Below are 14,799 nucleotides of genomic sequence, written 5' to 3'. Positions count from 1 at the left end.
TCTGGTGGTGTCTTTAGGATTCTCTATGTATAGTATCATGTCATTTGTAACCAGTGACAGTTTTACTTCTTCTTTTCCAATTTACATTCCTTTTATTTCTTTTTCTTCTCTGATTGCTGTGGCTAGGACTTCCAAAACTATGTTGAATAAGAGTGGCATGGGAGGACATCCATGTCTTGTTCCTGATCTTAGAGGAAATGCTTTCAGTTTTTCACCATTGAGAATGATGTTTGCTGTGGGTTTATCATATATGGCCTTTATTATGTTGAGGTAGGTTCCCTCTATGCCCACTTTCTGGAGAGTTTTTATCATAAATGGGTGTTGAATTTTGTCAACTTTTTTGCATCTATTGAGATGATCATATGGTTTTTATTATCAATTTGTAAATATGGTGTATCACGTTGATTGATTTGCATACATTGAAGAATCCTTGCATCCTTGGGATAAATTTCACTTGATCATGGAGTATGATCCTTTTCATGTGTTGTTGGGTTCTGTTTGCTAGTATTTTGTTGAGGATTTTTGCATCTATATTCATCAGTGATATTGGTCTGTATATTTGCATCAATATTCATCAGTGATATTGCATCTATATTCATCAGTGATATTGGTCTGTAATTTTCTTTTTTTGTAGTATCTTTGCCTGGTTTTGGTATCAGGGTGATGGTGGCCTCATAGAATGAGTTTGGGAGTGTTCCTTCCTCTGCAATTTTTTGGAAGAGTTTGAGGAGGATGGGTGTTAGCTCTTCTCTAAATGTTTGATAGAATTCACCTGTGAAGCCGCCTGGTCCTGGGCTTTTGTTTGTTGCAAGATTTTTAATCACAGTTTCAGTTTCATTACTTGTGATTGGTCTGTTCATATTTTCTATTTCTTCCTGGTTCAGTCTTGGAAGGTTATACCTTTCTAAGAATTTGTCCGTTTCTTCCCGCTTGTCCATTTTATTGGCATAGAGTTGCCTGTAGTAGTCTCTTAGGATGCTTTGTATTTCTGTGGAGTCTGTTGTAACTTCTCCTTTTTCATTTCTAATTTTATTGATTTGAGTCCTCTCCCTCTTTTTCCTGATGAGCCTGGCTAATGATATATCAATTTTGTTTATCTTCTCAAAGAACCAGCTTTTGGTTTTACTGATCTTTGCTATTGTTTTCTTTGTTTCCATTTCATTATTCCTGCTCTTTATGATTTCTCTCCTTCTACTCACTTTGGGTTTTGTTTTTTCTTCTTTCTCTAGTTCCTTTAGGTGTAAGATTAGATTGTTTATTTGAGATGTTTCTTGTTTCTTGAGGTAGGCTTGTATTGCTATAAACTTCCCTCTTAGGACTGCTTTTGCTGCATCCCATAGGTTTTGGATCATTGTGTTTTCCTTGTCATTTGTCTCTAGATATTTTTTGATTTCCTCTTTGATTTCACTGATCTCTTGGTTATTTAGTAACGTGTTGTTTAGCCTCCATGTGTTTGTGTTTTTTCATTTTTTTCCCTGTAATTGATTTCTAATTTCATAGTGTTGTATTCAGAAAAGATGCCTGATATGATTTCAGTTTTCTTTAATTTACTGAGGCTTGATTTGTTACCGAAGATGTGATCTATCCTGGAGAATGTTCCGTGCTCACTTGAGAAGAAAGTGTAATCTGCTGTTTTTGTATAGAATGTCCTATAAATATCAATTAAATCTATCCGGTCTACTGTATCATTTAAATCTTCTGTTTCCTTATTAATTTTCTGTTTGGATGATCTGTTCATTGGTGTAAGTGAGGTGTTAAAGTCCCCCACTATTATTGTGTTACTGTTGATTTCCTCTTTTATAGCTGTTAGCAGTTGCCTTATGTATTGAGGTGCCCCTAATTTGGGTGCATATATACTTACAATTGTTATATTTTCTTCTTGGATTGATCCCTTGATCATTATGTAGTGTCCTTCCTTGTCTCTTGTATCATTCTTTATTTTAAAGTCTATTTTATCTGATATGAGTATTGCTACTCCAGCTTTCTTTTGATTTCCATTTGCATGGAATATCTTTTTCCATCCCCTCATTTTCATTGTGTATGTGTCCCTAGGTCTGAAGTGGATCTCTTGTGGAGAGCATATATATGGGTCTTGTTTTTGTATCCATTCAGCGAGCCTGTGTATTTGGGTTGGTGCATTTAATCCATTCACATTTAAGGTAGTTATCGATATGTATGTTCCTGTTACCATTTTCTTAATTGTTTTGGGTTTGTTTTTGTAGGTCCTTTTCTTCTCTTTTTTTTCCCACTTAGAGAAGTTCCTTTAGCATTTGTTGTAGAGCTGGTTTGGTGGTGCTGAATTCTCTTAACTTTTGCTTGTCTGTAAAGCTTTTGATTTCTCCATCGATTCTGAATGAGATCCTTGCCGGGTAGAGTAATCTTGGTTGTGGGTTCTTCCCTGTCATCATTTTAAATATGTCATGCCAGTCCCTTCTGGTTTGTACAGTTTCTGCTGAGAAATCAGCTGTTAACCTTATGGGAGTTCCCTTGTATGTTATTTGTTGTTTTTCCCTTGCTGCTTTCAGTAATTTTTCTCTGTCTTTAATTTTTGCCCATCTGATTACTGTGTGTCTTGTCATGTTTTTCCTTGGGTTAATCCTCTATGGGACTCTCTGCGTTTCCTGGACTTGGGTGGCTATTTCCTTTCCCATATTAGGGGAGTTTTCAACTATAATCTCTTCAAATATTTTCTCAGGCCCTTTCTCTCTCTCTCCTTCTGGGATGACGCATGTAATGCAAATGTTGTTGCGTTTAATGTCCCAGAGGTCCCTTAGGCTACCTTCATTTCTTTTCATTCTTTTTTCTTTATTCTGTTCCACAGCAGTGAATTCCACCATTCTGTCTTCCAGGTCACTTATCTGTTCTTTTGCCTCAGTTATTCTGCTATTGCTTCCTTCTAGTGTATTTTTCATTTCAGTTATTGTATCGTTCATCTCTGTTTGTTTGTTCTTTTATTCTTCTAGGTCTTTTTTAAACATTTCTTGCATCTTCTCGTTCTTTGCCTCCATTCTTTTTCAGTGGTCCTGGATCATCTTCATTATCATTATTCTGAATCCTTTTTCTGGAAAGTTTCCTATCCCCACATTATTTAGTTGTTTTTCTGGGGTTTTATCTTGTTCCTTCATCTGGTATATAGTCCTCTGCCTTTTCATTTTGTCTATCTTTCTATGAATGTGGTTTTCATTCCACAGGCTGCAGGATTGTAATTCTTCTTGCTTCTGCTGTCTGCCCTCTGGTGGATGAGGCTATCTAAGGCTTGTGCAAGTTTCCTGATGGGAGGGACTGGTGGTGGGTAGAGCTGGCTGTTGCTCTGGTGGGCAGAGCTCAGTAAAACTTTAATCCGCTTGTCTGCTGATCTTGGGGCTGGGTTCCGCCCTGTTGGTTCTTTGGCCTGTAGCGACCCAATGCTGGAGCCTACCTGAGCTCTTTGGTGGGGCTAATGGCGGACTCTGGGAGGGCTCACGCCAAGGAGTACTTCCCAGAACTTCTGCTGCCAGTATCCTTGTCCCCGCAGTGAGACACAGCTACCCCCAGCCTCTGCAGGAGACCCTTCAACACTAGCAGGTAGGTCTGGTTCAGTCTCCTCTGGGGTCACTGCTCCTTCCCCTGGGTCCTGATCGCACACTACTTTGTGTGTGCCCTCCAAGAGTGGATTCTCTGTTTCTCCCAGTCCTGTTGAGGTCCTGCAGTCCAATCTTGCTAGCCTTCAAAGTCTGATTCTCTAGGAATTCCTCCTCCCGTTGCCTGTCCCCCAGGTTGTGAAGCCTGACGTGGGGCTCAGAACCTTCACTCCACTGGGTGGACTTCTGTGGTGTAAGTGTTTTCCAGTTTGTGACTCACCCACCCAGCAATTATGGATGTGATATTATTGTGATTGTGTCCCTCCTACCGTCTCATTGTGGCTTCTCCTTTGTCTTTGGATGTGGGGTATCTTTTGGTGAGTTCCAGTGTCTTCCTGTCGATGATTGTTCAGCAGTTAGTTGTGATTCCAGTGCTCTCGCAAGAGGGAGTGAGAGCACGTCCTTGTACTCGGCCCTCTTGAACCAATCTTCCATATCTTTAGTTTTCTGTCCCTTTTTAATGAATTCTGTGGATTTTTTCAAGTTTTTCTTTTAATTCGCCTATTAATTTTTCTCTTGTCATTGTGTTGTTTTCTGCTTCCACGTGTATTTTCCCCTAATTTTTATTACAAACTATAGGTCTGGGGAACCCCAAAGCTCTCACAAATTATCTGAGTAGACCCTGTATAATCACAAGGTTCCTTATAATCACACGATTGCCTCTTAGATTAGTCGGGGAGAGGGAGGTTGTGCTGTAGCAAAGCCCTCTTGCTAAACCTGTTTAAATAATGTATGTCAAATAGAATGGTCCATGGCTGGGCTCAGGAAACAATCCACCTCTGCAAGAGTCTCAGTTGGATTTTCAGACTTGTTCTCATGGCCTTTTTGGACAATCTAATTCCCTCACTTTGGGGCTTTTTACAAGAACTAACATAACCATTTTATTTCTGGTACCTACCTGTGTTGCAGTTAGCCCATGCATCCTATCTTGAGCTTTAAATTCAGTTGCACAGCCATTGTCATGTCTTAATTAGACAACTTATCCTGCAGCATGGGAGCAGAAGGGACTAACTCCAGGCAAAAAGAGACATGTTATCTGGGCAACCTCCTCAGTAGTAAAATTTCGGCAGTGGTAAAGATGTGGGTATCTTGGACTAATGTCCTCCCTTCTGACTTTGGCTTTAGATAAAAGAGGGGAACTGGAAAAAGAAAAGGTTAAAAATATCCCATGACTGCTCTTAGCAGGAAGCTGGCCTGGCTCTAACACCTAGGATGTAGTGTTCTCTTGCCAGACATTAACAATTTCACAGAACACCCATGTCACACAAGGTTATTCTAACCATGATAAAGCAAGGCAAAACCAAGACAACTCTGTAACCAACTCTGAGCACAGGGGGGAAAAAAAACTCTGTGTAAACCATGATCATACCCAAACATCCCCTTCACTCTGCTAGCTGTGTAACTGCTGCTTTATCAACTATAGCTGTCCTCCATTCTTCTTGCCTTCTAAATAAAAAAGTATTGAGAGAATCATAGAATTGCCCCCTGCTTACTGAGGATACCCAGTCAAGAGCAAAACCTGCTTGCTTACTTGAAACCTCCCCCAAATTACATCAGTCCAAATCCTATGAACAAGTCTCTTCTAAACCCCTGTACTGACATTCCTACAGTTCTCCATTGTGCTGTGGTCTCCTTTGTTACAACGAGTACCCCAAACCCCAACTTCATGTGACTGTGGTTGTTCCCAGTCATCTTTGACTCAATGACACTAAAATAACAATGTCAAAATTTCAAGGACATCAAAGAACAGAGGTTTAATTTTCATGTATGTTACATGTTTATTGCAAATTGATAGGGAAGTTCTACTTCATGTTGCCCTCAATCTGGACAAGATGATAAATCTCCCAGTATCTTGGACATCAGTGGTTGATGTGGAAGAACGAAAGGGGATGTACTGAATTGTGCATTTGCCTGTAAAGCTCCTGCCGAAAATCATATCCATTCACTTCCACACACATTTCATTGGCTAATTGACTTACTTAGAATAAGGAAAAGATCATCTTAATAGAGAACAATCATTTATTAATTTAAACATCTGCTTTAGAATGATTAGGATTTCTCCAGGAAACAACTCTGAGAAGCAGACTTGTGAGCAGGAGTTTACTGAGGAGTCCTTTCAAATATATACCCTAAGTAAGTGCAAGAATCAGGACGGGGCAGAGGGAGCAGTTGAATTGCAATGTAGCTGTGAAAGACTCCACAGCTACTCCTCTGGGAAGATCTGGAGGTGGGATGGCCACTCCGAATTGAGTCAAGGGTCCAGGTTTTGTAGTGCGATATTCAGCAGTCATAAATGATGAGTTGGCACCCCTTGGCCGAAATCATTCCTGGAGAGGGAATTAACTGTTTGCCATCAGCCAATACTCCAGCAGCTGAGGAAATAATTGGTTTAGTTCTAAAGGTGGCATCTGGGAGGTGCACCCTAGCTTCCACTACTTCCCAACCCGTTTTTCACTCATATAGTGAGTTCATCTTATCTGGGAACAGCTCTTTGGGATAATGGTTGGTCTCTTCCTTTGGGGAAACTAAGAAGAGGAAGGTTAGTAAGACAAACTACAATCACTACTCCAGCTGGTCTCCAGGGTCGGTGTCTTATTGAGGTCCCAGAATGGATGCCAGTTGCTAGAAGTTTGGGCGTTTGGCAGTGGCACTTGTAGTAGCCTTGGTGAGCAAGCTGGTACTGTTGAGCCCATGCCTAGCCTCCAGCTGCATCACTACACTGTGGCCACCCCATTTAAGAGCGATTTGCCAGCACTGGCCATGACTGATGACAGAGGCTGGCTGCCATCAGCCGGCCGAGTCATTTTGTCTGTTGAATTACTAAATGCTGCTTTTGTGGTGGATGCTCACTGGTGAGTGTTCACATGCAATAACAGGACCTTCACCCTCTGTGCTTACCTTTAGAAATCTATTTACCTGTCAGTTGTGCAGTTCATATAGTTCTGTCTTGTCACAGACTAGGGTTGAAAGGAATGGAGAATATATTGGAAGGGGCAAATGAAAGACATCCAGCACAATTCATCCCTTTTTCTTTTGGCATCCACTTTTAACATCTCTCCAGAGAAAAACGTATGTCCTTAATACAAAGGACACACAAAGTTCTAAAAGTTACATGGAATGTGAAATACTAGCTACTACCAGAAATAGGAAAGAAAAGAAAAAATGACCATGAACATAGATACTGTCATCCTCATTTCATTACTAGTCGTGAGGTCTAAGTTGAAAATCACAGGTGCCTTCTTCTACCATAATTTATGTGCCCCTAACCTTTGACTATACCCCACTAAAAGACATTATTTATCTGGTGGAGTTACCCAGTTCTTATGCCTACAGGATCTGAGTCTTGGTTATCCTCCTGCACTTTCCCACTGACCTGAACTGTTGATCAAGGCAGTCCTGAGGGGAGCCTCCATGAATCATGAATCATTTGTGTTCCTGAGATTGTCTGTCTCTTCTCCACTGTGTTGTAGCAGGACATTTTTTCCTTGGAAATCAGGATCAGCTACTTCAGGTAACAATTATCCCCTCTCTGCCTGTGAGATCAAAAGAAATATGAGTGAACATAAACTATCAGAGTGCAGTCTCACCTTCTTATTTAGTGAAATCATGATGATGTGTCCTGGTGGAAGTATTCCTTTTGTGAGTACAGAAATCTAAATACCCAGAGAGCACATACTAATGGAGACAGGGAGCTAAAATCCCTCCAATGGGTAATGATTTTAATAGTGAGAGAAATCACTCCCAGTTCTACTTGTTGGGTCTTAAACACACGTATCCCATCTATGGCAGATATCTGTGCACCATATATTGCCCACTGATTTGAGGCTTATAGTAGTACATCTTTTTGATTGATATCCCAATCTCGTGGACTGCTGAATATGCTTTCAACCATGTTATGGTGATGAAAGATGTGCTAAGACCTATGAATTCTCTGTGCCATCTTTGCATTGCTATAACATACGTCTCTTGATCAAAGGGTATTTTGTGTGGAATACCATGGCAATTGATAAGGCATTCTGTAATCCCATATATGGCAGTCCTAGAAGAGGAATTATGGATAGAGATGAATATGTTTCTGAATATATGTCTGCTTCTATGTGTATGTACAGGGTGAGGTGGAATAGCTGCCTCTTGTTTTGTGGAAATTTGCATTATTGTCACAAATATCGGCTCTTTTCCTCATAAGAGGATTATATTCCAGTGCTCTTTGCTTTTGTGATTTTTCCATTTGCCTTGTAAATGGTATATGGAGTATGTTTTCCTGCTCCCATTGCTGAGGTTAATCTTGTGAATTGTTTTGGTCAAAAGAAAATGAGTGGATGCGATTTATGGCATTTGCACACAGAGAATAGAGACTTTTAGTGAATTATGTCATTGATTTGTTTCAGCCTCTTCTGATTTTGCCCTCTGTCACAGTAGCAGGATATTCCAAATTGGAGTTGTTCCTTCACCATGGGTCCCAAATTAGAACAATGAGATAGAAGCCAAATGGAGCAGACCCACAGCCAACACAAGTAACACAAACAAGAAATAGTTTTTGCTGCTATTACTAGTATTTTAAGCCCCTGGTAGGTTGAGATTGATTTTTACTGTAACAGAATCTATCTAATACACATGATATAAGGGATCAAAGCTAATCATTGTGTCACCGGGTGGCCAGTTAGTACCCCCAGGGAATGAAACTTCATTGGGAGTGAAACACTGGCATTTACTTTTGGCAGGTTGAGCATAATAGCAGTAGCCAAATAAACCTGGAAGAGGAAATAGCTCTTGTTCAATCCATGCATAGCCCTCATCCCACTGACAATATCCACTTTGTAAATAGGCCCCTTGAGAAAGCACCTGGATGGCTGACAGTCACAGGGAAGTTCACAGGCTCGTATCATTCATAGTGCAGTCCACCGGTAGGCAGTTATAGGCGTCAGAAATATTTTTACACTCTTTGCTTGTTTCGAGAGGTCCACACCTCAGCTCCAAATTTCTTGTTGCTAGTCTTCTAATTTTGTTCTTTCCGAGTCCCTCATTAGCCAGCTGACCCATTAGCCATTGCCCGTGAATCAGCACAGATCTGTATCCCGTTCTCTCTCCTTGTATATGAAGTGATGTTCCTCCACAATGCAGACGTCTGCGGACTAGAGGGACATCCCTGCTCTGTGGCCTTCTAAGTACATTCCTAATGGGATCATAATGCAGCAACTGTCCAATTCTGATGATTTCTTGAATATGATGCATATTACTCTAAGCAAATCCATACATTTCTTTCTTTGTCAAATGGTCATAAACAGGGTGATAAAAGATTGCGGTTTGCTCAGGACACTCTTGACTTATACCCGCTGTCCCATCTTAATTATTAATAGTGCCACTTTTTGCTCTTAAAAGTATCCTCGTTTGGTTGTTAGCTGTGTATGGTCACATAAATCATAGATGTCGTTTAAGGGAGAGAGGTGGCAAAGCAGTGAAATCATGTGCAGCTGAGCCTAATTCTTCTGCAGCTTGTCTGTATGTACATTCCAGACCTGTTCAGGTCCAGTCTCGTAAATTCCTTTTCCATTACACAGTGGTGTACTACTGTACTCATCCAATTTTATGATTCAGTAGGTCAGCTACATCCTGTTAATGATGTGCAGATAGGGATGCATGATTACTTGTGATCCCATGGTCCAATATTTTGTTTCTACAAGCGACCAGTACCAGGTCACAGGGTGCTTTTTGAATGGAGAGTTAGTTACTGAAAAGGCCAGGACTTACTCTCAAACTGTAGGGATCTGTGCTGATTCTCCTGTTGAGGCTTTCCAAGGGCTCCTTAGAGCATCTCTGTCTGCGATAAACACTTCTGATACTATCAGCTCTGCTGATTGAATCTAAATTGCAGGGCATCTTTTCCCCACTGCAAAGTCTGTTCTTATTGTAGGTACATTCAAAACTGGCAGATTTATAGGTTATCCAGTAATGGGTTAGAGAAGCACACATAAATATGATAGTTGCCGTCTCAAAATCCAGAGAGTCCCGACAACCACTGAGCTGCTTTCCCATCGTGGGCAGTGTAAGGTGTCGCAATTTGCTTTCACTTTAAAGAGGATATTCTGAGATATTCTCTATGCTGAGGAAACACCATGGAAACTTCCCTGAGGTGGCGAATCCCTGAAATTTTGCAAGATTTAGCTGTATCTTACTATAGCATTTTGAAGGCTAATTAATTTCTCACCATCAGATTCAATTAGAATACTGTCATCAATATAGAATAAGAGTAATGAGATACCGGCATACGCAAGAGAGCTTTCAACTTTATTATGACATAGCCCTAAGTCAGAGGAGTAAGGGTATACAGATGTCATTGCTGGTGAAGGTAAAAATGCTTCAGGTCAATTTTTTTAATAGGAATGGGAATGCACACAAGAGACTATTGATTGACCATAGTAAAGGCACTGACTTCAGCAACTGAACTGTGATTGTCATCACCACTGATGAATTTTGTGATAATCTGTAGTTTTTCTCTATGAGCTCATTCTCTTTTTCACTGGTTAACAGGCAATTAATGAGGATGTGGTAGGAATTGCTATCCCTACATATTTCAAATATGTGTAGTTGGTATTAGTCTCTGCAAATGTCCCAGATTGACTTGGCTTTTTATTTACCCTCTTGGCAGGAGTGGGAATATCCAAGGGCTTTTTCACTTGGCCTTTTCTGTCATAATAACCTTCACTGTACAGATCATAGAACCTGTGTAAGTATTCTGCCAGTAACTAAGTATATCTATCCCCACTAAATGGCCAGACGTTGGAAAATAATCAGAAGATGTGTCTGCCATAAGTTCCCTACTGCACTTGAATCAGGTTTCTCCACTAGCCCTAGAATTTTCCACTTTAATACAAAAAACATTTCTAGGCCACCAATCTGTTTCACTCCTGGTGACTTCATGATCAGTTAACCATTGGCACAGACCTCTGTCTCTCATAAGATTATCACCCAACTCAGTGGCTTATTATTCTCGATGCACTCACATGATCTATGACAAATCAACTTTGCCACCTGCTCTGTGCACCTCTAGGATCCTGTTATCCCTGTTGAGATGATGGAGTCCAGTTTTATTGCAGAATCCCTCATTGTTAGCTCTGGCTTACTGGAAACAACCACTACAGAGCTTTACATGGTGGTGCCCCTCTCACCAATACGTTTCTTAACAGTTTAACAAATGGAATCTCCTTTGGGCAATTGTAGACAAGATTTTTATAGGTAGGTGAGCATTTTATACATAACAGAATCAATCTAAGATTCACTCTAAACTGATGAGGTTCTGGTATTTGATCCCTAATGACTGTAGGCTACTGTTGAGTTCAACTGTCAGTTAGCCAAGATATTAAGAGAGGATGGCAAGGTAGGTTCAGGGGAATTTGGAAGTTTAAAGATCTGCTACTAACACCATTCCCAGGCACTCAATTCAATACTGTAAATCTATCAATAGATTCATCCCAGTCAATGTTCATATTTTATCCTTTCTGGCTTAATATCTAGGGTCCACTCATAAAGTGTTTCCCAAACTGCTGCCAATGGAAATCAGTGACATCCTATAACATATTTAGAGTATAAACTACCTCCTCTTGAGGCATGCCATGAACTTTCCAGTCTAGTCTATGAATATCTAACTTTTCATGGACTTGAAGGCAAAAAGGTGAGGTGGGGGTGTGCCCTGAGATGACTCAGCAACCTGTTCTGAGGAAACAGCATGAGAACCATTTTAACCTATAATGTATTAATGGAAAACATACAGTGTATTAATAGAAAATTTAGGCATAGTAAGACCAAGAGATCAGGAAATGACTGCCACTGAAAAGATAGTTTATTACTCATCGTTCCAGTAGGAGGGGGCATGCTGTGCCATGGGGGTCCATATGGGGAAGACCCAGGGTCAGTTAGGAGGCAGAGGGAGAGAGGGAACTGCGGGCAAGAGCTGTTGCTGTGGTTTCTGTGGGGGAGAAAAAAGGGTAAGGAAGGATGAGCAGGCTTAGGATTGGCTAGTTGGAATAACTTCAGCGGGCTCTGGGGCATAGGGACTATCTTTAGTTTTCTGATACCTGGACCTGGAGTATGTTACAGACCAGGGTCCTTAATCAATAGAAATTGATCAGAGGCCAGACAAGAAATTCAGGCAAGGCTTTATTGGGGCCCCTGCTGCAGCAGGGGGAGTGAGAACAAGCAACAGGTTCCCTTGTTCGCTCGCTCCCTGAGGGGCCGTGAGCTGGTTCCTTACATGGGGGGAGGGGAGGGGTGTGTCTAGGGGTCTGGCCGGAGGGGGGTCTTGGGTGGTCTGCCCACCCCTTGGTGGCGGCCTGTGCAGGGGCACACGCAGTGCCCTGCTTCTGCTCCCAGCTCCTCAGAAGTGACAGCTGGGGTTTTTGGTCTTTTTGTATCTTCTGTCCAGCATTTGCCCCAATCGCTCATGTATGCAGTTCTTTTTAGTCCCTTATAGTTTCTTTGTATTTCGTAGCTTGAGGAGAGGTTTGTCCAGGTGCAAGCATTGCTGCACTGCAGCAAAGGGTCCCAGGTCCCAGGCCTCTCAATTAGGGAAGGTGGATAGAGGCCCAGGGTGCAAGAGCCCAGTAAAGGAGATGGTTAGTGGTGTGGCTTTTGGGTCAGTTGGTTTGTGTTTGAAAAGCACACTCCTGTTGGAGTTGTTTATTGTTTCTAAGAACTGGCTAGCCCTGAGAGGGCAGTCACTCCAGGGTCAGCAAGATGCCAGGATACAGAAAATAATAGGATCACCATCACATTTTTTTTTCCTCCAGAGGGATGCTGGTTCCTTGTGTGTGTGTGTGTGTGTGTGTGTATTGGGTTGTTGCACAATGGAGGGGGGGATATGTCTGCTGGCAAGGTGGATTCAGGGCAATTTAGCTGTTCAGCTGTTTCCAATATATTAGAAAATATATTTTCCCAAGATTTGATATTTAAATGGGTGCTGTAATTTAACAGCTTTTAGTGTATATTTGCTGCAGCTATAGGAGATGAGAGCCTCTTCACAATGGCCCTAAAGATTTTCTGATTTGTTTTCTCAGTGTGTTCTTAGTTGGACATTCAAGGACTTCAGTTTTTCCTTTGCACTATTTATGCTTTCTAGGCTAGTGAGAGAAAGCCAACTGACTCCACAGTCTTTATAGTCATGATTGTTACCATAGCTACCAAGTACATTAGCCACTTGACCTCCATCCGCACAACATCCCTCATCCCAAGCTACCAGTGGGGATAATTTGAGTTATCATGAGACCACCACATGCTACAGAATTAGTATTGGTCCATTACCCCCCAGCAAAGAGATTATTTCTTCTCTTCTTAAACATATAAGCTCAATCATGGAATCTTATTTTGATACTATTCTACAACCCTAAATGATGGAAAACCCAGTTTCCTAAAGCTACTCCAAAAGCCAATTACTCTGTTAGTCAATGTCCCAGCTGGAAAAAGATGGAACATTCACAGTGGGTAACTAAGGAAAGTTTAATAAATGGATGTTGTACCAAAGTGTGGGCAGCGTATAAAGAAACCGTCAAGGGATATTGCAGTACCCTGAAGCTAGCAAAAGTGGCTAGCCTCCAATATCACTAAAATGGCAAGCAGGGAAAGCCGTTATCTAGACCCAGGGTGGGTAGACGCATTGCGTGGACCCTCTGACAAAACTGGTCTCCCTATTGGAGTAACGCAGCTGTCTGACAGTGACCCTGAAGCAAGGGAGTCTGTAAAATAAAAACAGACCTCAATTTCTTTTTCTCCTCTCATTTTCTGCCAGAACTTCCCAGTGGTTTAACTCAAACAGAAGCCTCAGAAGGTAAGAGCACGAAGATACAGTTCACATAGGTCAGCTTCCAGTGATCCAGGAAGAAAAGTCTAGAGGGTGGATCTGCCAGGGCAAACACAAAATAGCCAGGCCAGGGACCCGCACAAGGGGAGAAGAGCTAGAGCTAATTCTAACATCTTGATCTTTTTCTTCTAAGCCCCTAATGGGTTCCTTCCTCTTTCTGTAGATGCGTTGGTGTTAAACATTAGTTGTTGACTGGGTTCTTTTCTATCTAAGTCAGTCAGTTCTTCTTCCATCCCTAAGCATGTTCCAGGTCAGACGGCAGACGTTTTTTCGAAGGTTAGGAATGAACATTTTCCTCTCTTTCCTACTTTTCTGTATAAGATACGTAATGATCTGCATTTCTAAAACAATAGTAATATGCAAGAAGCATTCCTCCCTTAACATAAATGCTTCATTTTGACCTAAATATATGAAGATGAAAAAGGAAAAATGTAATCAGGTTGAAAGGTTACAGAGGCATTTTCTGCCCAGAAAATAATTTCATATTCTGCGATCAGATGCAGGCTTTATATCTTCTTAGCTTTAGTGACTAGGTAATTAAAAACATTTCTGAGTCTCAGTTTCTCCATAATTAAAATGAGGGCTATAATACCTAACCTGAACAAAAATTGTTATTATTAGAGATAAAATAGATAATGCTCATGGCACAGTTTCTGGTACATATTAGGCACTGAGTAATTGGAAAGGATTATTATAGTATCAGACATAGAAGTAAAAGAGAAAATATTGATTTAGGTGTCTAAAAGATGAATGAAAATCCTTGAAGAAATTTAGAAATTCTCAAAATAGCTTTGATAACTCTTAGAATCCTAACAAAATAGACTTATTTGTACACCTGCATTCTGATTGGAAATGTGTAGCCACCAGCCATGTGTGTGTACTGAGACACAGCTCTTTTCTTTTTAAAAATTAGAAGCATCCCCACATCCACACAAATTTCCATAAAGGAATTAAACCCCTGTGAGCCAAACAGTTGAGAAATGTGTGTGGTCCAATATATCGGCCACTTTGGGCCTTAACAAAGTGAATTGAAGAAAGAAAAAACCCAATGATTAATGGGAAGCGAAGATACAGGCTGGACTGCATTTATCACAAAGCAGGGATAACCATTAGATTAAAGCCGTTTACATTTTGAATTTCAGCAGTCCCTAAAATCAGCTTATATGCAAAGCTGCTTATGCTAAAATGAGCTTAATTTCTGGTTGTAAACAGTTCTGCTGAACATAAAATTTCAGGCTTCCGTGAGGATCCCTTGTTCAATTCAGATTAGCTTAGGAAAATCTTTAGTTATAATTAAAACCTTATATGGTGAATTTATTCCTTCAAACT

The sequence above is a fragment of the Leucopleurus acutus genome (assembly GCF_964270905.1).
Source record: "Leucopleurus acutus genome assembly, chromosome: 21".
NCBI classification, from domain to species: domain Eukaryota; kingdom Metazoa; phylum Chordata; class Mammalia; order Artiodactyla; family Delphinidae; genus Leucopleurus; species Leucopleurus acutus.
Note: the sequence above shows the minus strand (reverse complement) of the source record.